Below are 25,865 nucleotides of genomic sequence, written 5' to 3' on the forward strand. Positions count from 1 at the left end.
GGACCAAGGCAAAGGGAATGTGGAAGAGAAGGATGCGGCAGAAGAATGTCTGAAACCTAAAATTAATGATGAGACCAGGCATTAATTTAGGAGTTTTTCCGTTAAATCTAACATTACGCTCAGGTGACTTAGGGCGGTTAAGGATTACCTTCAGGCCAGAGACCGTGGTGTTGGCGCTGGATGATTCCGCCATTGGGTTCGCTACGGAGTTTGGTTTTGCGTGTCCAAGATCTAGGGTTCGCGCGACTGCGGCCTGGATCTGTTCGATTGGAAGTTTGGGGATCTGAATTTGAGCAAGGGTTGCAGGTTACCGTTTGAGGGGCTGACTAAATTGACCTATCTCGTAATTTATCGTGAGGGACTGATGCGTTGCCATCGGCTCATTGAGCATGGACCAAGTTGACAATCGGCAAAGTCAGTGTGGGGAAATCGGCTAAATTCGCATAAAGGAAATCGGCAAAATCATATTAAAGGAAATTCTTCATTGATAACAGGATTTCTTACATAAAGAGCTGATTGCTCTCAAAAGGAAGTACCAGGGGATACATTGCCCCATCTACTACTACTGATCCTATGCTAAGGATCCTATCTATGGGCCGTCGCTGCCCTCGTCGTTGCCGTCGTCGCCGCTGTCGGTGCTACTCCCGGCGGGCTCGTCGTCGCTGCTGCCGCGGCCGCCGGTAGGGCCCTCGTTGTCCTCGTCCTCCTCGTCAGCGTCGTCGTCGCTGTCGAAGTCGCTGAGGTTCCCCGGCCAGGGGCAGAAGCGTTTGGCCGGCGGCTCATCGGAGCAGGTGTCGTCCTCCTCCTCCTCCTCCTCGGAGGAGGTGAAGTCGTCCCAGGAGAAGCGATCGTCATCGCTCTCCTCCTCCGTTTCCCCGTCGGCAAGGAAGCGGAGGTCACTTTCCCCGTCGGTCGAGGACTTATCGTCCTCAGACCAGACGGAGAAGCCGTGGCTGGACTCGTCCCCGTCTTCTATGGCGCGGCGAATGTCGGCCTCGTGGGCCTCCTGCGGGTCCCACTCCGGCGTCGGCTCGCGGGAGGGGGAGGACTGGACGGAAAGACCCGACGAGGCAGAGGACGAAGAAGACATGGTGGCAGAGGAGGGCTTTTGGAGTGCTAATGCAAAGGGGATGAAGAAGTGAACTGCAGGATGCGGTTAAAATAGAGGCGATATAGTGGAGATGATTCAATGCTGCAGCGGTTCCCGAAGAGGTGGTGCCGAAACCGTCAAATCATGCGGAGAAGTTGAGAAGGCAAGGTATCATGATGAAGGGATACCGTGGCGGTTCTGTTCTGCCCCGATTTGACACGACGAAGAAAGGTAAAAACAGAGTGGTTTTGGAATTACTATTGCCAAAACCAGGGGGGCATGTGTTATCACCAGAATTTGACCGCACTGGAGTTGGGCCGTGATGAAGATGGGCTTGGAAGATTTACATCTAAGAGGAGTTTCTGAATCGGCCCTAGAGCTAGAATTTGGGCCAGCGTGCCCGTGTATCTGTAAATAATAGTAGTGTACGTGTCGGTTAGGATTAAGAAACAGAGTCTAGCTCGTACACGGTTGGGTTTATGCCCACGTTAGACAGTCTACGGACTATAAATATGTATCTAGGGTTTTTGAGAAAGGAGGACGATCACGTTCACAACAAACACAAACCAGGCGCATCGCCACCCCTTATTTCGAGGGTTTCTTCCGGGTAAGCATCATGCTGCCTAGATCGCATCTTGCGATCTAGGCAGTACACGTTTATTCGATTACCTTGTGTTACTCGTGTTGAAGCGTTGTTGATGGCGAGTAGCACTATTTATCGTAGATGTCTTGGGGCTTGCATTGATGCTTTTCATATGCATATTTGCTTAGCAATGACCGTCCCTCGATATCTAGCTGTCCTTACACCTGAATAGGTGTAAGGGCAGCACCTTGCTTTTTCGTTACTTAGTAGATCCAATCTATTATAGTTGCTCCTTGTTTCAAGGATTAGTTTAATATCTGCATGATTAGGCCTTATGCTGGGGTTGGATGATCCGGTAGTGCGTGAGGTGGTGTTTTACCGTTCCTATAAGGGATGTTCCGGGAATTGACTTAACGTTGGTTGTCGTCGTGGTGAACAGACAGATGCCATAGGATGGCTTAGATTGGGGCCGAATGGACGCAAGAGGATTCAGGGGAGGGTTTGCGATTAGATGGGAAGAACTTCCGGATGCTTTCCTCAAGAACACAGCCAGAGACTGGTATACAAGAAGAGAGACAAGAGGAAGAACTCTTTACTAGATCGCTAGCTTCATTGATCTCAACACGATTACAAGTTCTCTCGTCTAATTCCCTTCGTAGTCTCTCTCCCGTAAGAGGCAATGCCCCCTCCCCTTATATAGGGGGGAGGGTGGCTTACAGAACAAGAAACCCTAATGGCATCTTTGACTGGACAAACTACTTTATCAGCTACTGTACAAAGCTACTTTAATCATAGATGACACCGGGGTCTTCTTTAATCAGGGAGGCTGACGTCCTCCGGCTTCTTTCTTCGTCATCTTCTTCTTTATCGTCAGCCCTTCGTTTAAAGCTACTTTGCTTAGCTCATCTTTGTCTTCTAGCTCTGGAGAGGATCTTTGACCAGCTTTGCCGACAAGCCCTTCCTACCGGTGGCCCGGTACCGTTTCTATCCGGTTCCGGTATCCCTCTTATGAGGATACCGGTTTAGCCTGTTCAGCCAAACGCCTATCTTAGACTCCGGCATGAACATCTAACCGGTATCCTGATGGCTCAAACCATCCGGTTTGGCATGCCTTTGGCATACCAGGGGTCATCCCCCCAACATTAGTCCCCGAAGCTGGTATAGTCTGGCGGATCCTATCCAACAGACCATGCCAGGTTCTTATGTCTTTGGATACCGGTTTGATCCATCCGGCGTCATGCTCGGATCCGGCATCTTTGCCCGGATCCCCCTTATCTTTTCTTCGTAAGTCATTCCCCGGTATCTTGTCTTCCGGTATCTTAACCATTAAGTACCTCCTCGGCGAAGTCGAGAATATCTCGGGCCCCGCGCCCGAGACATGCGCCAGAATCGACGCGTCAGTGTCAGTTGTCAATTCGCTTCGACTCCCGTGCGCCCATTTAATGCACCGCGGCGGATCCCACTAGCCGTTCTGGATCCCCTGTGTGCCTCCGTGTGGCCTCCTGTTTTTCGCGTGTACCTCGTCGACACGTGGCGGCCCATGGTGCGAACCGCTGCGGGCCGCGAGGCGAACCGCCACGGCCCAGCGGTTTCCAGCCCACTTCCCTTCTTCTTTATAAGCGCAACCGCCGCTCCTTCTTCCTCTTCTTCGCATTCTCCACTTCCCTACGCACAGAGCTCTTCGCCTCCGTGCCTTCGCCGTTCTCCGTCCGCCGCCGCTCGTTCGAGCCCATCGCCCGGCGAACTCACGCCTCCGTTCCGCCGGACTTCCTCGTGCGGGAACCTTCTGCAGCGCGCTCACTGCGTCCGCTGCATTCGTGTTTCCTCAAGGACTTCCTCACCTCGCCGTCGACGGACTCCCTCGCCGGCCGCAGGCTCACCATTCCTCCGGCGAACCTCTTCCTCCGCGACTCCGCCGCCTCAGGTTAGGCCCGATACGCCTTTACCCCTTTCTTTCTTGCACTTCGGATTTTGGGGGCGGTAGAGTATTTATCCGTTCTTTGTTTTTGCTTTTCCTCTTACTCGTAGATCTTCGCGCGAGGGTCTGTTTGGGGAAAACTGTTTCTCGGTAGATTCCGGCGTCCCTAGATCCTCATGTCTAGCGAAGGGTCTCTCCCTGCTGCCACCTCTAGCAACCAAGATAGTAGCGCTTCCGACGGGTTAACCGACGACCTCGCCCGGATGGATCTGGCATCTAGCCGGAAACAAGAGGCCGGTACATCTAGCCGGGCCTCCGGAAAGGACAAGACACGCGGAGCCTGGAGAGGTTCCGACGTGACCCAGTTCGAGATCGACTGGCTCTACCGGTCTAGGAGGATTCCGGAAGGAGTCATCTGCCGGCTTCCAGGCGACGAGATCCACCCGGTGCTCAAACCCGGTGAGGCCGTTGTTTTCCTTGCTCACTTTGAGCGTGGCTTCGGCCTTCCTGCTTCTGATTTCTTTCGCCAATTCCTCGACTTCTATCGCCTCCAACCTCACCATCTTCCCGGCAACGCCGTTTTTTATCTTTCTTGCTTTGTGGCCTTCATGGAGGGCTACATTGGTATCCGTCCCGCTCGCGAGACGTTTGCCCGCTTTTTCTCCCTCCGGATCAATTCGGTCCAGGGCAAGGACATTCCTGCGCCCAAACCCCCCGTTCAATGCGGGTCTTGCATCATCGGCTCCCGCCAAGGGAGCCCCTTTTTTAAGTTCAACGGCCTCGAATCTTGCCGGTTGTGGCAGACGACGTTCTTTTATGTGAAGAACGCGGGCGACGACGATCTCATCAACTTGCCGGCGTTCAACCCGGCGCCGCCCGCCAAGACCAACTGGCAGTATAACCCCGGAACGGATCATGCCGAGACGAACCGGGTTGTGCGCTTTATGCTGAGGTTGATGAAGGATACCGATATCTGCTCCGACGATATCATCCGCACCTTCATCTGCCGCCGGGTGCTTCCCCTTCAACAGCGCGCTCACAAGATTAGTGAGATGTACGGCCCCGGTGATCCCACCAAGATCACCGGCTTGCCCTTGAGCAAGGCTGATGTGGTCCTGAAGGCTAGCCAAATCTGCCAAACGGACATGCCGGATGACTGGGAGTGGGGCCTTTGCCCTCTTAGCTCCAAAAATCCTCCGTCCCAAGATGTAAGAAACTGCGCGGCTCAGGTCGTATTACCGGTAACTTTCATATTTGCGACTAATCTCTCTTTTTTCCTTTGTTCTCAGGCTAGGGCTCGTTTCCCTCGGATCGACTCAGACCGACGAGGCCCTTGCCGGAAGAGGCCTCTGGACAAGTACGATCCAGATCCCGTCATTCATTGGCTGGATCTGAGGATGGGCCGGACTCCATCTTCCCGCCTTGGCAAGTCTCCGCCGGAACCAGCTGGTTCGTCTGATGACTTGACCATACTTGAGGTAGCCTTTCTGTTCGTTTTCTTATACTATTTTTGTTACTTCCATTCTGTAGACACTCCCTCAGCCAGCAACAACCCACAGATCCATGAGCACGAACCTCCCCTGCAGGCCGAGGTTGGCGACGAGTTCGGATAAGCTCATGGCCGAGGGCCGGAAGAGTGATCCTCCTGGCTGCCGGCGCCGGCCCCAGCCATGCTCCTCGGCAAACGTCCTCGGACTGAAGTCATTGGAGGGAAGCAGGTTGGCACCAAGCGCTACAGCGTAAGCGGATGCCGATGTCTTCCGGGTAAGTTTTTATCTCTTTTATGCTCTCTTTGTTTCCACCGAGTTCTTTTCCGGTTGCTTTTTTCCAATTTGCTCTCTTTTTCCTTTCTTTCAGCCCTGCGCTTGAGCTTGGCTCTGCCGGCTCCGCGAGGACCTCAACTCCTCCTCCTCAGTCAAGCCCGGTACCATCTGGTGCCGGCAACAGCTCTGCCTCCCTCTCGGGAGGCACCACAAGTTCGGGGCGCGCGGCCCCAACACCTCCAGATCACCGCGCGGAGGAGGACTTCACCTCCCCTCCAGAGACCCAAGACACCGGCGCTAGCAACATCGGCGCCGGCCAGACTGATGCCGGGCAGGCAGAACCTTTGGTTCCTCCTCCCCCGAAGAAGAAGAAGAAGCAGTCGAGCTCTTCCCCTACTGCGCCGGATACTTCCGCGCCGGTACCTTCTCCTCCTCCTGAGGCCACGCCGACACCGCCGCCCAGCCAAGGACCTTCCGCGGCCAAGCAACCGGCGCCGTCCGGGACTCCCAAGATCACCAAGTTCCTCAAGCCCGGGGCTTCCCGCGGCAAGGCTATGGAGGGCGCCGCCTCAAGCGGCTCGGGGGACGTGGTGCTACACGTCGGCCCCGCTGCTATCGCTGCCCAGGACAAGCCTACCGGCCTCCTGGGCCGGATTGTTGATCTGAAGCGCGCGGGCAAGGACCTGGGGCACCTTCTCCCCTATGCCCAGAAGTGGAATGAGGCGGATATCTCCGCTTCTACCCGCGGCCTGGGGAAGGATCGCCTTCCGGCACCAGATCCTGCCGGGGCTCGGTGCACTGAAGAACACTTCTCGCGGCTTAAACGCGCCGTGAAAGAGTTTGACAGTGCCTGGTACGATGCTACCAACAACGTGGTGGTAAGTTTTGCCAACTTTCTTTTATTTTTGTTGATGCCGGTTTCTTTTCTTTCCGGATCTTATCTATTCTCCTAGTCCCCGAGTTTCGTGGTGAAAATGCAGTTTTCGGCGCGAAACTTTAACTAGAGGCATGTGAAACCGGCATAGCCAGTCCCCGAGTTTCGGGTTGAAACCTTGTTTCTTTCTTTCTCACACCCATCTTCCTTTGAACAGAGCACTGCTGACGCCCGGAAGCAACTCTTTGAGGAGCTTCTGTGGGAGCATCGGGACCTTGCTGAGGCCCACAGCCACTGCCAAGGTTTGTTTCTTTTCTTTCCGGCATCTTTTCACCGGACTGTTTCCTTCTTTGATACTTACGCATTCGTTTGCTTAACAGTTGTTCCGGAAACTACCATTGAGGCCCTTAAGGCCCAGGTTGCCAAGCTCCACGGTACTACCCTTTCTTTTCCGGTTAACCTGTTCTTTTCTTATTTCATCTATTGTTGCTTGCTAAGGCCTTTCTTTCCGGTACTCAGGCGAGAAGGAGCAGCTCCTCAAGGAGCACAACGAGGCACTGGAGGCCCAGAAGACCGCCCTGGGGGAGCTTAAAGAACAGGCTATACAAGGCGCGCTCCGGCATGAGCAAGCCTTGAAGGACGCCCGGGTTGCAGCGGAGGCCCGGCTGGCGGAGGTCGTGGAGGACTCCACAAACGCCAACACCGTCTTAACGGCAGAGCTGGAGGAGGAGAGGAAAGCGCGGAAAGCAGCGGAGCGCCTCATTGATACCATGACCACTGATCACAAGGAATATGATCGGTTGGTTATGAAGATCGACGCGCTGGCTCTCCGTAAGTCCCTGCCTTGCCCCTTCTTTCGCTAACAAGCTTTCTCTTTTGAAAATGCACTCTCGTTCCTTGTTCTTCCGACACGCTCTTTTCGGTGTCTCGTGTTTATGCTTTTTCCTTCTTCTTGTAGAGCATTTCCCGGAATCCCAGGTCTATGCTGTGAAGAAGGTGAGGGAGGATCGGATTGCGCGGGAATTTCCCAATCTGGACGCGCACTGGGACGGGTACGACTATCTTGTCGCCCTCTCCGCGCGAGTCCAGCACATGCGCTGCGTCGACCGGCTTCTTGCCGACCTGCCAGCTGTTTCCATCCAGATCTTCAAGGTGCTGTGGCCTGAGGAGGAGCTGCCGGAGAACATCACGCTTACCGCCAACTGGCTCAGGGATGCTGCGCACCGGATTCGCGAGTGGCAGTGCTCAGCGGCTCGTGCCGGAGCTGACACTGCGCTGCGCTCCGTGTGCTCGTGGTATCCTGCTCTTGATCTGGATGCTCTCCAAGGCGTACGCGCAGATGCTCCCACGGACACAGATCCGGCGCTCACCGCAAAGCGGCAGGACCGGGCATACCGGCTTGCTGAGTATGCCGAGGTCCGCACCTTCATCCCTCCCCCTCCTGGCGTCAAGGACTACCTCAGCGATGGAGGAAGAAGAAGACGAGGGAGATGAAGATGAGGCTGCTGAGGGCGCGCCGCCGGAAGCTCCCGAGGCCAGCACTGCTCCCTCTGAAGACACCGGGGCCGGTGCTGCTCCGCCTGATGCCCCTGCTATCTGATTACCTGCTCTTATGCAATGTCTGCCTGTGATATGTTTCTTTGTCCTGGTTAACTTAAAACAATGTCCGTTAAATTCTGCCCCGGTATGCCGGGGTCTATGATGTAAAACTTTAAATCTGCTTTTGGTTGTGGTACAACATTTCATGCCGGTAAGTTATACCGGTAGCTAAATATTTCTAAGTTTGCCTTAGCACATTTGCTTTTGGTTCTGCTTTTATCCTGTACTGCAAAGATTTCCCAATTGTTTCCGCATCCAATTTGATGCATACTTGGTTCTTTTGCCTTGGCTCTGCCTGCCTTCTCTGGGCGTTCTTTGGCGTATGAGCACAAGGTTCTTTCACCAAACAAGCATCTTCTTGAACTTAGAAATAACTTTGAAATTTTGCAAAAAACCGGTTTAACCGGGGTTAGTTAAATTTTCCGGATTGTTCTTTCCTGCTCTCCCTTTTCGCAGTTCATGTGCTTATCTCCTACCGGTTTATCTTGCTTGCCATGAAGCCGGTTTGCGGACAGCAGCAGAGTCGAAGACTCCGGTAGGATTTAGCACACTACTAAACCGGAAAGAAAAAACATTCAATAAGCAACCGGTAAACTGAAAAAAATAGACAAGTTACATGCAACCTTATTGGGGTAGTCCCCGAGATTCATTCAAGGTTCCGGCATCTTTTATTCATAGCATATAAGGTACAAAAAGGAACTTCTTACACCACCACTTCAAGAGTAGAAAGGACGCAACAGAGCTACGTTCCATGGACGTTTGCTCTCCTCTCCGGACCTGTCCGCCTTTCCTTTCTTCCACTCCTGTGCATCTATCAAGTAGTACGCATCATTGTGAAGCACCTTGCTTACAATGAAGGGACCTTCCCATGGTGGCAAAAGCTTATGCCGGCCTTCAGTGCGCTGCACTAGGCGAAGCACGAGATCTCCTTCCCGGAAAACTCTCGGGTTAACTTTCCGGTTGTGATACCTTCTGAGGTTTTGCTGGTAAACGGCTGTTCTTGCCAAAGCTAGCTCTCTTGCTTCTTCTAACAAGTCCACATCATTTTCTCTGGCCTCTTTGACCTCTTGCTCAGTATAGAGCTGTACTCTTGGTGAATCATGAATGATGTCGGTTGGTATGACCGCTTCTGCTCCATAAACCATGAAGAAGGGAGTGTATCCGGTAGACCGGTTTGGAGTTGTTCTTATACTCCACAGAACTGATGGTAGCTCATCGAGCCAACATCCTGGTGACTTTTCCACTGCATCAATGAGTCTAGGCTTGATACCGGAAAGTACCAAAGCATTCATTCTTTCCACTTGGCCATTGCCTTGTGGGTGTGCCACTGAGCACAAATCCAACCGGATGTTCTTGTCCTCACAGAACCTTTTGAACTCACCTTGAGCAAAGTTGGTTCCATTGTCAGTGATGATGCTGTGCGGGTATCCATACCGCAAAATGACATCTTTTAAGAACTTCACCGCTGTGTGCCCATCACATTTTGCGATAGGTTTCACTTCTAGCCACTTGGTGAATTTATCCACCATAACCAAGATGTGGGTCATGCTGCTTCTTGCAGTTTTGAATGGTCCAACCATGTCAAGGCACCAAACGGCGAATGGCCAAGTTAATGGTATTGTCTTTAAACCGGATGCTGGGGTATGATTTTGCTTGGCGTACCTCTGGCAGCCGTTGCATTTTCTTACCAAATCCTCAGCGTTTTCCAAAGCAGTGGGCCAATAAAACCCATGCCGGAATTCTTTTGCTACTAGCGCCCTTGATGAAGCATGATGTCCACATTCTCCTTGGTGAATTTCCTCAAGCATTTCTTTTCCTTCCTCCGGTTCCACACATCTTTGAAGGACACCGGTAACGCTTCTCTTGTACACCTCACCGTTGATGAACGTGTATGCTTTGGACCTTCTTTGTATCCTCCTTGACTCATTTTCGTCAGCCGGCAAGGTGCCGTTGATCAGGAATTCCTTAATAGGTTTAACCCATGACGGTATCTCTCGAACCAGAAATACTGGTGCATCTATCTCCATGCTATCTACCAGCATCATTTCTTCCGGTATGGGTACAACAGTCCCCGAGCTTGCCGGAACAGTCCCCGAGCTTGCCGGAGCAGTCCCCGGGTTCCCTTCATCAATGTCCATGGGCACTACGTGTGATTCCGGTACAAAAATTGATTCCGACTCCGGGCTTGGTTTAATCGACGGTAGCCTTAAGTGAGCCAAAGCTATTCCGGGAGGAATTTCTTGCCTAGATGAGCCCAGCTTGGACAAAGCATCCGCGGCTTCATTTTCCGCGCGTGGCACATGGTGAAACTCACAACCTTCGAAGAATCCGGCAATCTTTTGCACGTGAAACCGGTACGAGGCCATGTTGGCATCTTTTGCATCCCAATCTCCGGAACACTGCTGTACCACAAGGTCCGAATCTCCATAACAAATGATCCGGTGTGCACCGATTTCTTTTGCGACTTTAAGCCCATGGATCAAAGCCTCATATTCAGCGACATTGTTCGATGCCCTGAAATGCACTTGCAAAACATACCGGAGGTGATCCCCTCTTGGCGAGGTAAGTACCACACCGGCACCTAAACCCTCTTTGAGCTTGGATCCATCAAAGTGCATTTTCCAGTATTCTATCCTCTGATCTGGCGGTTTGTATTGCATCTCCGCCCAATCAACAAGGAAATCAGCCAAAGCCTGTGATTTTATGGCATCTCTTCTTTCATATACCGGCACGTATGGTGATATCTGGATTGCCCATTTTGCAATCTGGCCGCTGGCGTCTTTGTTGCACATTATATCGGAAATTGGCGCTTCACTCACTACCTTCATGGGGTGCTCCTCGAAGTAATGCTTGAGTTTGGTGGCGGCCATGTACACGCCATAAGTCATTTTTTGGAAATGAGGGTAGTTTTGTTTCGAGAGGGAGAGCACCTCGCTTAGGTAGTATACCGGCCTCTGGACGGTTTTCTCTTCTTCTTCTCTTTCGACCACAACCACTACACTCACAACCCGGTTTGTTGCTGCTATGTATAATAGCATAGGTTCTCTTTCTAGGGGTGAAGCCAGTATAGGTGCTGTGGCTAGCATTGTTTTTAGCTCCTTAAACGCTGCGTCTGCCTGAGGGGTCCAGACGAACGTGTCAGATTTTTTCATGAGAGCGTAGAGCGGTAGAGCTTTCTCTCCCAACCTGCTTACAAACCGGCTTAGCGATGCCAAGCTTCCGGTAAACTTTTGCACATCTTTTAACTCTCGAGGGATAGCCATTATTTCTATTGCCCGGATTTTTACCGGATTAACCTCTATGCCCCGGCTTGATACCAGGAAACCGAGCAGCTTGCCGGCAGGGACACCGAAGGTGCATTTTGCCGGATTGAGTTTCATCCGGAACCGTCTTAGGTTATCGAATGTTTGCCAGATGTCATCGATTAAGGTGTTCTTTACCTTAGTTTTTATCACAATGTCATCTACATAGACTTGCACATTCTTTCCGATTTGATCAAACAAGCATTTTTGCATACAGCGCTGGTACGTTGCACCAGCGTTGCGCAAACCAAAAGGCATAGTGACATAGCAATAAGCCCCGTGCGGGGTAATGAATGCAGTTTTTATTTGATCCTCCTTTTTCAAGGGAATCTGGTGGAAACCGGAATACGCGTCCAGGAAGGACAACAACTCACACCCAGCAGTTGAATCAATCACTTGATCGATTCGCGGCAAAGGAAAAGGGTCTCTCGGGCAAGCCTTGTTTAGGTTGGTGTAGTCGATGCACATGCGCCACACCTTCGGAGCTTTTGCCTCCAGGTTCTCATCTTTCTTCTTTTCAACCATTACCGGATTGGCCAGCCACTCTGTGTGCGTGACCTCCACAATGAATCCGGCGACGAGCAGTTTTGTCACCTCTTCTCCTATGATTTTCCTTCTATCTTCAGCGAACCGGCGCAGTGGTTGCCGCACCGGCTTGGCATCTTTCCGGACGTTTAAAGAGTGCTCAGCCAGCTCCCTCGGAACACCCACCAAATCATCAGTTGACCAGGCGAAGATATTCCGATTCTCACGGAGGAAGCTGACGAGCGCGCTTTCCTATGCTTGATCAAGTCCGGCACCGATACGAACGGTGCGCTCTGGGTAAGCCGGATCTAGCACAATGTCCTTTGTTTCATTTGTGGGCTTGAACGCCGGTGAGCCCAAGTTTCCACTCATTGCCGCTAAGCTCAATTGTGAGGACTGAGCCAGCGCAACAGCTGTTTGCATTCTTTTCTTTTCCTCCGCAATCACCAGCGATTCCGCTAGGTTTGATCCGGCAGATGCGGTTTCTAGCGAGACTTTGTAGTTTCCCACCACAGTCAATGGTCCACGAGGTGCCGACATCTTCATCTTGAGGTAAGCCGTATGAGTTGTGGCCATGAAGGCTGCCAATGCCGGTCTCCCCAGCAATGCATGGTAGGGACTATCTAGATCCACCACCTCAAACTCAACATTTTCAACCCGGCAATTGTCACGGCCTCCGAATGCTACGTCCACCTGAACCTTTCCTATCGGGGCGCAGGACAAGCCCGGAACGATTCCGTGAAACGTTGTGCATGTTGGCTGAAGCATGTTCTCTGTTATGCCCAGCGTATGCATGGTATGCTTGTACATGATGTTTATGCTGCTACCGTTATCTATCAGCACCTTGCTGAATTTTACTCGAGTTTGTGGCCCTTTCATGATTGGATCCACAACAAGAGCATATCCACCCGGATTCGGCATGATTTTGGGGTGATCCTTAATCGACCAGGCAATTTCCTGGTTGGACCATTGCATGTATTTTGGAACTGCCGGCATCACGGCGTTCACTTCCATGGAGCGGCGATGCATACTTTGCCTATCTGTCGGCTCAGTGACAAAAACGACACAGCACATATGCGGGTCTTCGTAAACATTCCGGCCTAAAGGTGCCGGTGGAGGTGGTTGGTTATCGTTTTGCTCCACCCGGTTAACTTGCTGGTACTGCTGCCGGTTTGGCTGCACCGGTAAGGCGTTTGCCCCGGTAAGCGGTGGTGGTGGCGGTAGCTATTGCTGCCGCGGCATGTCTTGTGGTGGTTGTGCATCTTTTACTGTTCCCTTTTGCATCAAGTACTTGGTCCAGGTACAATCCTTCGTCAGATGGTTTGACGGGTGTGCCGGATTCGGTGTGTGCCACCGGCAAGGTTGGTCCATGGCAGCTTCCATGGTGTATTTTGCGGGTTCTTGTCAGTTTCTTTTCTGGACCCAAGGTTTCTTTTCCACCCATTGTTTCTTAGGACCCGCCCACGGCTGTGATCCGGTTCTTTGCCTCTGACTGCCGCTGGCCTCAGAGTTTTCCTGCACAACAGCAACTTGCTGCGGACCGTACCTTCGATCCGGAAAATCTTCTCTTCTTTTGTTATTCCGGTTATCCCGGTGTTGCTCTTGGCGTGGCTGTTCCGGTTCAGGTTGCACTGCCGGCTGCGTTGGGTCTCCCAACGCATAGCTATCCGCCACCCGTATCATCTCTGCCAACTTTGTCGGCATGTTCCGCTGCAGCTTTTGCCACAACGGCGAACCTCTTCTGCACCCACTGCTAAACCAAGCAATTGCCTGCGCTTCGATTACCTCTTCACAGGAGTTCCTTGTGGTGTTCCACCGGGCCAGATAATCCCGGTCTGTTTCGTTCGGGCGCTGTACGCACAGAGCAAGTTGCTGCGGCCTGTTTGGCCTCTGATAGGTGCTGCTGAAATTGCTCACAAAAGCCTCCTCAAAATCCAGCCAGCCATTTATGCTTCCTGCCGGCAAGTTGTTTAGCCAGATTCTTGCCGGTCCAACCAAAAACGATGGTATGATCCTCACGGCCCAACGTCGGTTTCCTCCTCCTGCTACGGTTCCTCCACCGCCTGCGACGTATACCGCGGTCACGTAATCCGCGAGCCAATCCTCCGGCTTCGTAGTGCCATCGTATGTCTTTGTGTCACGGGGCAACATGAAGTTGCGAACTGGCGGTTTTTCTCTCATGATTCTTGGGCCAAAGCACTTTGGGCCTGGAGGACCTTCCTCCTCGATCATTTCCGACAAGTACACTCTATCCAGACGGTGCCTCGCATCCCGTTCCGGTAGGTATCTCTCTCCCAACCGTTCTCCCAATGGGTTCCGGTATGCTGCCGGTCTTGCAGAATCAGCTTCATCATAACATTCCGGTACCGCGGCCCTTGCCTGCCGGTACCTTGGGGGATCTATTTCCTCCTCATCGTGCGCTGCCCTTGCAGCCCGATAGTTTTTCCCGGTCTCATATCTGCCGGCATGTTTGTTTCCGGCATAGCCTCCTTTGGCGTAGCCTCGCTCCGCCCCTTGGCTTTTTCTACCGGCATCATGTTGCCCGGCTTGTTGTTTTCCGGCAAGAACCGGATCGTACACAGTCATCTGCTGCGCATTCACTTCTTTTTCTCTTCTTCGGTTCGGATGGGGGGACGAAGCCTGCCCATGGGACTTGCTACCGGCATTCTTTGTTGAACGCGCAGATTTTGAGGCTGCTGCTTTGTTCAGCTTAGCCAGTTGCTCAGCGTTCTGCTGTTCAATAGTTTCCAGCAGCTCTCTAACGCGCTCTTGTTGTTTTGCCAAAGCATCTCCGGAAAGCGACTCACATAGCTCTACTGCAGCCTTAGCAGCTTTTATCGTTTTATCCGGGCTGCTGTACTTAGGTTTCTCCACGATGCTAACAGATGCAGAGGTACTTTTGCCGGTAAAAATCTCTTTGCGCAAATCTTGATCTAGGTTGCGAGCTTTTAGCCGGTTTTCCGGCACCCTAGCAGCATGTGCGCTAACAGAAGCAAAGCCATGGGCAGCGTTGTACTCACGTAGGGTAAGGTTCAGCTCGCGCTGCGCCCGGAGGATATCCTTGCCGCTCTCGAGCACCTTCTGGCGCTGCGCCTCTAGCTCCACCTGAGCCGCTGCCGGATCGACGTTCTGCGCGATGGGGGTGGCGAGGACGTTCCTCGCTGCTTGGAGCGGCGTTTCCGGTGGCGCGGATGATGCTCCTGCTGCGCCCGCGTCGCGCTCCAGCGGTGGCTTAGCCGCACGGGTCGAAACTGCGCGACCAGCACCTTCTCCCACAGCTTCTTTTCCTGCACCAGCCACACCGGTCATCATTACCTTGACGCTGCCGGTGGCGCGGCCAGCACAAAGCCATCTTGGTGGATCCGGTGCCACCAGCACCGGCGAGTGGCGCTGGCGCGCAGGGACGGTGCCGAAGTAGACGCGGTGGCTGCCGAACTCGATGATGCGGCCGTTCTTGGGGAAGACGCCACCGTTGGCGAAGCAGCCCGCATTGTCGTTGATGAAGTCCATGGCGTAGATGCGCTGCACCAGCGCGGACACCGTACGCTCGCCGGCGACCTCGAGGATGCCCGCCCGAATGTGAACTCCTTCAAGCGCCACTTCCATCCCCACGGTGGGCGCCAACTGTCGTCGTGGTGAACAGACAGATGCCATAGGATGGCTTAGATTGGGGCCGAATGGACGCAAGAGGATTCGGGGGAGGGTTTGCGATTAGATGGGAAGAACTTCCGGATGCTTTCCTCAAGAACACAACCAGAGACTGGTATACAAGAAGAGAGACAAGAGGAAGAACTCTTTACTAGATCGCTAGCTTCATTGATCTCAACACGATTACAAGTTCTCTCGTCTAATTCCCTTCGTAGTCTCTCTCCCGTAAGAGGCAATGCCCCCTACCCTTATATAGGGGGGAGGGTGGCTTACAGAACAAGAAACCCTAATGGCATCTTTGACTGGACAAACTACTTTATCAGCTACTGTACAAAGCTACTTTAATCATAGATGACACCGGGGTCTTCTTTAATCAGGGAGGCTGACGTCCTCCGGCTTCTTTCTTCGTCATCTTCTTCTTTATCGTCAGCCCTTCGTTTAAAGCTACTTTGCTTAGCTCATCTTTGTCTTCTAGCTCTGGAGAGGATCTTTGACCAGCTTTGCCGACAAGCCCTTCCTGCCGGTGGCCCGGTACCGTTTCTATCCGGTTCCGGTATCCCTCTTATGAGGATACCGGTTTAGCCTGTTCAGCCAAACGCCTATCTTAGACTCCGGCATGAACATCTAACCGGTATCCTGATGGCTCAAACCATCCGGTTTGGCATGCCTTTGGCATACCAGGGGTCATCCCCCCAACATTGGTTTTTAGGCCTCTTTTAGGGATAGTTTCCATCATCTTTCGTATCTGCTAGGCCCAACTACGCGTAGGATGTTCCGATTATGCGGTGAAAACCCTAAACTGTCGTAGATTGGTTTAGCTTTGTTTTGATCAAGCAGGATCCCCATGTCATCGTAAATCCAACGTGAACCATGGGGCGATCGGCTCTTTGAGCCGATCCACAGGGCAACCTGAGAGCCGATCGGGCTCGTATTTAATGTTTACGTGTCTACCATGCAGGAGACTAGTTGAAGCAATCCAACACCTTCCTGATCAGGTATAGGTCAGGTGGCACGCCCTTGCAACCACCAGGACGTGTGCTGGGACTTTGCGGGACGACGCGAGGCGCCAGGGCCCACTAAGCGGTCTTGGGAGTCTCCCGGCTCTTCGTGTTGCTTAACCACTGCTCGTCAGTGAGTTTTGGCAGGCAACACCTACCTAGCGTACGTGACTTGTGCTCACTGAAGTGTGGGACCTCACGCATGGGAACCACACGTAAGTGACAGACTTGTTGCTCTAATAACTCGGGTGATTATTATATTGTATTAGTACATAGTTTCCTATGGATCCTTCTTAGTCACTCCAAAATGAAGCTTTTGGGAGGTTTTTGAAATTTCCATGTTTGAAACCAAAAACGACTTCTCTTCATGCATGCTTGACTTCATAAGACAAAGTTTAGCTAGGGGTATGGGGTAGATACATGATTTTCCTGGTTTGAATATGTCTAGACCTTGTTTATCAACTTAATTGAATGCTTACTATATGACATAAGAAGACTATGTGCCTTGTTTTTTCATTTTTTTAATTTTTTTCTAAAATTTGTATACCCATTTGAATCTTGGACAAATCCTAGGTTTCACCAAGATTTGAATAAGTTTAAAAACATGAATATGAAAATGTAAGCATGTATGCTTCTTAGTCACTTCAAAATGAAGCTATTGGGAGGGTTTTTGAAATTTCCATGTTCGAAACCAAAAACCACATATCTTCATGCTTGACTTCGTGAAACAGAGTTTAGGGTTAGGGGGTAGATACATGATTTTTCTTGTTTGGATATGTCTAGACCTTGTTTATCAACTTAATTGAATGCATGCTTACTATATGACATAATTACGAAGACTATGTGCCTTGGTTTTTCATGTATTTAAACAAGTTTAAAACATGAATATGAAAAATTAAGCATATATACTTCTTAGTCACTCCCAAATGTAGCTCTTCGGAGGGTTTTTGAAATTTCCATGCTTGAAACCAAAAACCACTTCTCTTCATGCTTGACTTTTTTTTGAAAGGAATACGGTAGGGGAAACCCCTACAGTGATTTTTTTTAAAAAAATAAGAACCCAAATTTTCGCATCCCTGAAGATTTGAACCTGGGTGGCTGCATGGGTTGTACATCCACTTCCCTAACCAAGTGAGCTAGGCTCACTTCTTTTCATGCTTGACTTCATAAGACAATATTTATGGTTAGGGGGTAGATACATGATTTTTCTAGTTTGAATATGTCTAGACCTTGTTTATCAACTTAATTGAATGCTTACTATATGACATAAGAAGACTATGTGCATTGGTTTTTCATTTTATTGTTTTTTTTTAATTTTATGCCCATTTGAATCTTGGTCAAATCCTAGGTTTGACCATGATTTAAACAAGTTTAAAACGTGAATATGAAAAATTAAGCATATATCCTTCTTATTCACTCCAAAATGAAGCTCTTGGGAGGGTTTTTGAAATTTCCATGTTTGAAACCAAAAACCACTTCTCTTCATGCATGCTTGACTTCATAAGAAAAAGTTTAGCGTTAGGGGTAGATATATACATGATTTTCTGGTTTGAATATGTCTAGACCTTGTTTATCAACTTGAATGCTCTTACTGTATATATGACATAAGAATGCTATGTCCTTTGTTTTTTCATTCTTTTGATTTTTTTCTGAAATTTTATGCCCATTTGAATCTTTTGGTCAAATCCTAGGTTTGACCAATATTTAAACAAGTTTAAAACATGAAAATGAAAAGGGAAACCTCCATCCTTCTTAGTCACTCTAAAATCAACTTAATTGAATGCTTACTATATGACATAAAAATACTATGTGTGCCTTGTTTTTCATTCATTTTGATTTATTTTGAATTTTTATGCCTATTTGAATCTTGGTAAAATCCTAGGTTTGACCAGTTTAAATCATGAATATGAAAAATTAAGCATCTACCCTTCTTAGTCACTCCAAAATGTAGCTCTTGGTGGGGTTTTAAAATTTCCATGTTTGAAACCAAAAACCACTTCTCTTCATGAGCATGCTTGACTTCATCATAAGACAGAGTTTAGGGTTAGGGGTAGATATATACATGATTTTCTAGTCTGAATATGTCTAGACCTTGTTTATCAACTTGAATGCTTACTATATATATGACATAAGAATGCTATGTCCTTTGTTTTTTCATTCTTTTGATTTTTTCCTGAAATTTTATGCCCATTTGAATCTTTTGGTCAAATCCTAGGTTTGACCAAGATTTAAACAAGTTTAAAACATGAAAATGAAAAGGGAAGCCTGCATCGTTCTTAGTCACTCTAAAATCAACTTAACTGAGAATGCTTACTATATGACATAAGAAGACTATATGTGCCTTGGTTTTTCATTTTTTGATTTTTTTTATTCTTATGCCCATTTGAATCTTGGCCAAATCCTAGGTTTGACCATGGTTTAAACAAATTTAAATCACGAATATAAAAATTAAGCATCTATCCTTCTTAGTCACTCCAAAATGTAAATCTTGGGAGGGTTCTTGAAATTTGCATGTTTGAAACCAAAAACCACTTCTCTTCATGCATGCTTGACTTCATAAGACAGAGTTTAGGGTTAGGGGTACATATATACATGATTTTCTGGTTTGAATATGTCTAGAACTTGTTTATCAACTTGAATGCTTATTATATATATGACATAAGAATGCTATGTCCTTTGTTTTTTCATTCTTTTGATTTTTTCCTGAAATTTTATGCCCATTTGAATCTTTTGGTCAAATCCTAGGTTTGACCAAGATTTAAACAAGTTTAAAACATGAAAATGAAAAAGGAAGCCTGCATCCTTCTTAGTCACTCTAAAATCAACTTAATTGGGAATGCTTACTATATGACATAAGAAGACTATATGTGCCTTGGTTTTTCATTTTTTGATTTTTTTTAATTCTTATGCCCATTTGAATCTTGGCCAAATCCTAGGTTTGACCATGGTTTAAACAAACTTAAATCATGAATATAAAAATTAAGCATCTATCCTTCTTAGTCACTCCAAAATGTAAATCTTGGGAGGGTTCTTGAAATTTGCATGTTTGAAACCAAAAACCAATTCTCTTCATGCATGCTTGACTTCATAAGACAGAGTTTAGGGTTAGGGGTAGATATATACATGATTTTCTAGTCTGAATATGTCTAGACCTTGTTTATCAACTTGAATGCTTACTATATATATGACATAAGAATGCTATGTCCTTTGTTTTTTCATTCTTTTGATTTTTTCCTGAAATTGTATGCCCATTTGAATCTTTTGGTCAAATCCTAGGTTTGACCAAGATTTAAACAAGTTTAAAACATGAAAATGAAAAGGGAAGCCTACATCCTTCTTAGTCACTCTAAAATCAACTTAATTGAGAATGCTTACTATATGACATAAGAAGACTATATGTGCCTTGGTTTTTCATTTTTTTTTAAATTCTTATGCCCATTTGAATCTTGGCCAAATCCTAGGTTTGACCATGATTTAAACAAATTTAAATCACGAATATAAAAATTAAGCATCTATCTTTCTTATTAGTCACTCCAAAATGTAAATCTTGGGAGGGTTCTTGAAATTTGCATGTTTGAAACCAAAAACCAATTCTCTTCATGCATGCTTGACTTCATAAGATAGAGTTTAGGGTTAGGGGTAGATATATATACATGATTTTCTAGTCTGAATATGTCTAGACCTTGTTTATCAACTTCAATGCTTACTATATATATGACATAAGAATGCTATGTCCTTTGTTTTTTCATTCTTTTGATTTTTTCCTGAAATTTTATGCCCATTTGAATCTTTTGGTGAAATCCTAGGTTTGACCAAGATTTAAACAAGTTTAAAACATGAAAATGAAAAGGGAAGCCTGCATCCTTCTTAGTTACTCTAAAATCAACTTAATTGAGAATGCTTACTATATGACATAAGAAGACTATATGTGCCTTGGTTTTTCATTTTTTGATTTTTTTTTAATTCTTATGCCCATTTGAATCTTGGCCAAATACTAGGTTTGACCATGGTTTAAACAAATTTAAATTACGAATATAAAAATTAAGCATCTATCCTTCTTAGTCACTCCAAAATGTAAATCTTGGGAGGGTTCTTGAAATTTGCATGTTTGAAACCAAAAACCATTTCTGTTCATGCATGCTTGACTTCATAAGACAGAGTTTAGGGTTAGGGGTAGATATATACATGATTTTCTAGTCTGAATATGTCTAGACCTTGTTTATCAACTTGAATGCTTACTATATATATGACATAAGAATGCTATGTCCTTTGTTTTTTCATTCTTTTGATTTTTTCCTGAAATTGTATGGCCATTTGAATCTTCTGGTCAAATCCTAGGTTTGACCAAGATTTAAACAAGTTTAAAACATGAAAATGAAAAGGGAAGCCTGCATCCTTCTTAGTCACTCTAAAATCAACTTAATTGGGAATGCTTACTATATGACATAAGAAGACTATATGTGCCTTGGTTTTTCAATTTTTGATTTTTTTAATTCTTATGCCCATTTGAATCTTGGCCAAATCCTAGGTTTGACCATGGTTTAAACAAATTTAAATCACGAATATAAAAATTAAGCATCTATCCTTCTTAGTCACTCCAAAATGTAAATCTTGGGAGGGTTCTTGAAATTTGCATGTTTGAAACCAAAAACCAATTCTCTTCATGCATGCTTGACTTCATAAGACAGAGTTTAGTGTTAGGGGTAGATATATATATGATTTTCTAGTCTGAATATGTCTAGACCTTGTTTATCAACTTGAATGCTTACTATATATATGACATAAGAATGCTATGTCCTTTGTTTTTTCATTCTTTTGATTTTTTCCTGAAATTGTATGCCCATTTGAATCTTTTGGTCAAATCCTAGGTTTGACCAAGATTTAAACAAGTTTAAAACATGAAAATGAAAAGGGAAGCCTGCATCCTTCTTAGTCACTCTAAAATCAACTTAATTGAGAATGCTTACTATATGACATAAGAAGACTATATGTGCCTTGGTTTTTCATTTTTTGTTTTTTTTTAAATTCTTATGCCCATTTGAATCTTGGCCAAATCCTAGGTTTGACCATGGTTTAAACAAATTTAAATCACGAATATAAAAATTAAGCATCTATCCTTCTTATTAGTCACTCCAAAATGTAAATCTTGGGAGGGTTCTTGAAATTTGCATGTTTGAAACCAAAAACCAATTCTCTTCATGCATGCTTGACTTCATAAGACAGAGTTTAGGGTTAGGGGTAGATATATATACATGATTTTCTAGTCTGAATATGTCTAGACCTTGTTTATCAACTTGAATGCTTACTATATATATGACATAAGAATGCTATGTCCTTTGTTTTTTCATTCTTTTGATTTTTTCCTGAAATTTTATGCCCATTTGAATCTTTTGGTGAAATCCTAGGTTTGACCAAGATTTAAACAAGTTTAAAACATGACAATGAAAAGGGAAGCCTGCATCCTTCTTAGTCACTCTAAAATCAACTTAATTGAGAATGCTTACTATATGACATAAGAAGACTATATGTGCCTTGGTTTTTCATTTTTTGTTTTTTTTTTAAATTCTTATGCCCATTTGAATCTTGGCCAAATCCTAGGTTTGACCATGGTTTAAACAAATTTAAATCACGAATATAAAAATTAAGCATCTATCCTTCTTATTAGTCACTCCAAAATGTAAATCTTGGGAGGGTTCTTGAAATTTGCATGTTTGAAACGAGAGGGGATACTCCGCAACTAGTTGCGCCCGCACCGCATTTTTGTTCTGACATTTCCAAGTTTCCAAAAAATGCAAACTAAAATTCTAGACATACATTCTATTGTATCTTGTGCATCTGTGAAATTTCATCCAAAAATATGTCAAAATGTGGCTTACACAAAAAGAACAAATGATGTGTAAATAGTACGTGACACTATTTACGTACGTCTTCTCTTTTTTACACAGGTCACATTTTGACATATTTTTGGATGAAACTTCACAGATGCACAAGACACAACACAATGTATGTCTAGAATTTTAGTTTGCATTTTTTGGAAACTTGGAAGTGTCACAACAAAAAATGGGGTGCGGGTGCAACTAGTTGCAAATGAGAGTTTCCCGTTTGAAACCAAAAACCAATTCTCTTCATGCATGCTTGACTTCATAAGACAGAGTTTAGGGTTAGGGGTAGATATATACATGATTTTCTGGTTTGAATATGTGCTTTGGTTTTTCATTTTTCTGATTTTTTTAATTTTCCACCCATTCGAATCTCTGTCAAATCCTAGGTTTGACCAAGATTTAGACAAGTTTAACACGTGAAAACAAATAAGTAAGCATGGATCCTTCTTAGTCACTCCAAAATGTACCAATTGATAGATGTGTTAACTTTGCTTCATGGAAAAATTAATGTTATGTAAATGAGTTAACTTGGATTTCCTACCCTTGAATCCATAGGAAACTTTGTTCTAATGCACTATAATAATCAACCGAGTTTTTACACCAACAGGTCTGTCACTTACGTGTGGTGCCCATGCGTGAGGTCATGCACTTCAGTGACCACAAGTCACGTGCAATAGGTCCGCAAACTCCCAGCCATTTTCTTTGTCAAGAGAAGACGCATCAGGATGCGTATTGGAAGTCTCTGGGTCCTTCAGGATCCTTCGGTTGTCCCTCTCACAAAAAGAACAAATCTCTCTCATTCTCGGCCTCGCTCGACTCGCTCGCTCGCTCACACCTCCTGCTCACTGACAAACCCTGCACAACAGTCAACATTATCACCCGAAAAAGGGGAGACACCATAATGCTCTCCCTCCTTCTTCTCTCCTTCCGAGTGATCCCTCTTCCTCCGAGTTTCACTCGACGGGCAAACACATATGTGCTGCATAGTAATAATAAAAAGGTAGAAAAATCGACCTACGAATCTATAATTAAATAGGTTAAACTAGGGTTTTGCCCAGTACTACAGATCAAGGTTCAAAAAAATCCAACTACGGGGTTCGAACAACCCCATTTCTAATCAAAGATTTTTTTCGACGTCATCCAAATGGCCTCAAACTATAGCATGGGCGGATCCAGACTATAGCCAAGGGGGGCAGCTGCCCCCACTCAATTTTCTGAAATCTTGTAATATGTTAAGCTAAAGGCTGGTTTGCCCGCACTTAGAAATGATATTTGCATCACTTATCATATGTTTGCCCATTTGAATCTTGTCGAATCCTAGATTTGACCAAGATAATTTAAACAAGTTTAAAACATGAAAATGAAAAGGGAAGCTTGTATCCTTCTTAGTCACTCTAAAATGAAGTTTTGGGAGGTTTTTGAAATTTCCATGTTTGAATCCCAAAACCACTTCTCTTCATGCTTGACTTCATAAACATGAAAATGAAGACTTTTGCTAACGGAGGGAGTAAGCACTCTTGCTATCAAAAGTACCAAACGATGCATACCAAAATGATTTTTTAGAGGAATACTAGTTCGGATTATATAATTTTATATTAGCAGGCCAAATCGAACCCCGTAGTTGGATTTTCAGAAATTGATCCGTAGTACTGGGCAAAACCCTAGTTTAGCTTATTTAATAATAGATTCGTAGGTCGATTTTTTTTCGTTTTTATTATTATTACTAGGCAGCACATGTGTTTGCCCGTCCAGTGAAACTCTTTCATTTCATTTTTCTTTTCCGCAAGGTCGGGAGTCGGAGGAAGAGGGATCACACGGGAGGAGACGAAGGGAGAGCAGTCACGGGGCCCCACTTATTTATGGTGTCTAGATTTTTCGGGTGATGCCTTGGCGTTGTGCAGGGTTGTCGGTCTTGCTAGGTGCGAGCGAGCGAGGCCGAGAATGAGAGAGAGATTTTTTTAGAGGGACAACCGAACGAACGATCCTGAAGGACCCAGATTTTCCAATACGCATCAGAGCACAGTTTACAGCAGGATACAAAATAAACATGAAATTACGTCTAAATCCCTAAGATTTACATGGTAGACCCCAGGCTGAAGGCAAGAAATGTGATCGGGTCCTTAACAGCCACCGTCCGGATTGATCCTCGTCGGAGCCGGGCACGAACAACTTGGCGCGACCAAATCGGCATGGCTACAGAGCCTGCACACCATGGCCTCCGAGCTGAGCTAGAAACGCCCTGCCAAAACCGGCAGCCAACGGAGGTGGATAATTGGAGAGATGGAGAGAGAGAGAGAGAGTCTTGATGCCTCTCTCTTGACAAAGAAGATGGCTGGGAGTTTGCCTACCTAGCGTACGTGACTTGTGCTCACTGAAGTGTGGGACCTCACACATGGGAACCACACGTAAGTGACAGACTTGTTGCTCTAATAACTCGGGTGATTATTATATTGTATTAGTACATAGTTTCCTATGGATCCTTCTTAGTCACTCCAAAATGAAGCTTTTGGGAGGTTTTTGAAATTTCCATGTTTGAAACCAAAAACGACTTCTCTTCATGCATGCTTGACTTCATAAGACAAAGTTTAGCTAGGGGTATGGGGTAGATACATGATTTTCCTGGTTTGAATATGTCTAGACCTTGTTTATCAACTTAATTGAATGCTTACTATATGACATAAGAAGACTATGTGCCTTGTTTTTTCATTTTTTTTAATTTTTTTCTAAAATTTGTATACCCATTTGAATCTTGGTCAAATCCTAGGTTTCACCAAGATTTGAATAAGTTTAAAAACATGAATATGAAAATGTAAGCATGTATGCTTCTTAGTCACTTCAAAATGAAGCTATTGGGAGGGTTTTTGAAATTTCCATGTTCGAAACCAAAAACCACATATCTTCATGCTTGACTTCGTGAAACAGAGTTTAGGGTTAGGGGGTAGATACATGATTTTTCTTGTTTGGATATGTCTAGACCTTGTTTATCAACTTAATTGAATGCATGCTTACTATATGACATAATTACGAAGACTATGTGCCTTGGTTTTTCATGTATTTAAACAAGTTTAAAACATGAATATGAAAAATTAAGCATATATACTTCTTAGTCACTCCCAAATGTAGCTCTTGGGAGGGTTTTTGAAATTTCCATGCTTGAAACCAAAAACCACTTCTCTTCATGCTTGACTTTTTTTTGAAAGGAATACTGTAGGGGAAACCCCTACAGTGATTTAAAAAAAAAATAAGAACCCAAATTTTCGCATCCCTGAAGATTTGATCCTGGGTGGCTGCATGGGTTGTACATCCACTTCCCTAACCAAGTGAGCTAGGCTCACTTCTTTTCATGCTTGACTTCATAAGACAATATTTATGGTTAGGGGGTAGATACATGATTTTTCTAGTTTGAATATGTCTAGACCTTGTTTATCAACTTAATTGAATGCTTACTATATGACATAAGAAGACTATGTGCATTGGTTTTTCATTTTATTGTTTTTATTTTATTTTATGCCCATTTGAATCTTGGTCAAATCATAGGTTTGACCATGATTTAAACAAGTTTAAAACGTGAATATGAAAAATTAAGCATATATCCTTCTTATTCACTCCAAAATGAAGCTCTTGGGAGGGTTTTTGAAATTTCCATGTTTGAAACCAAAAACCACTTCTCTTCATGCATGCTT

Source organism: Lolium perenne, unplaced genomic scaffold (genome assembly GCF_019359855.2).
Source record: "Lolium perenne isolate Kyuss_39 unplaced genomic scaffold, Kyuss_2.0 unplaced33, whole genome shotgun sequence".
NCBI lineage: Eukaryota > Viridiplantae > Streptophyta > Magnoliopsida > Poales > Poaceae > Lolium > Lolium perenne.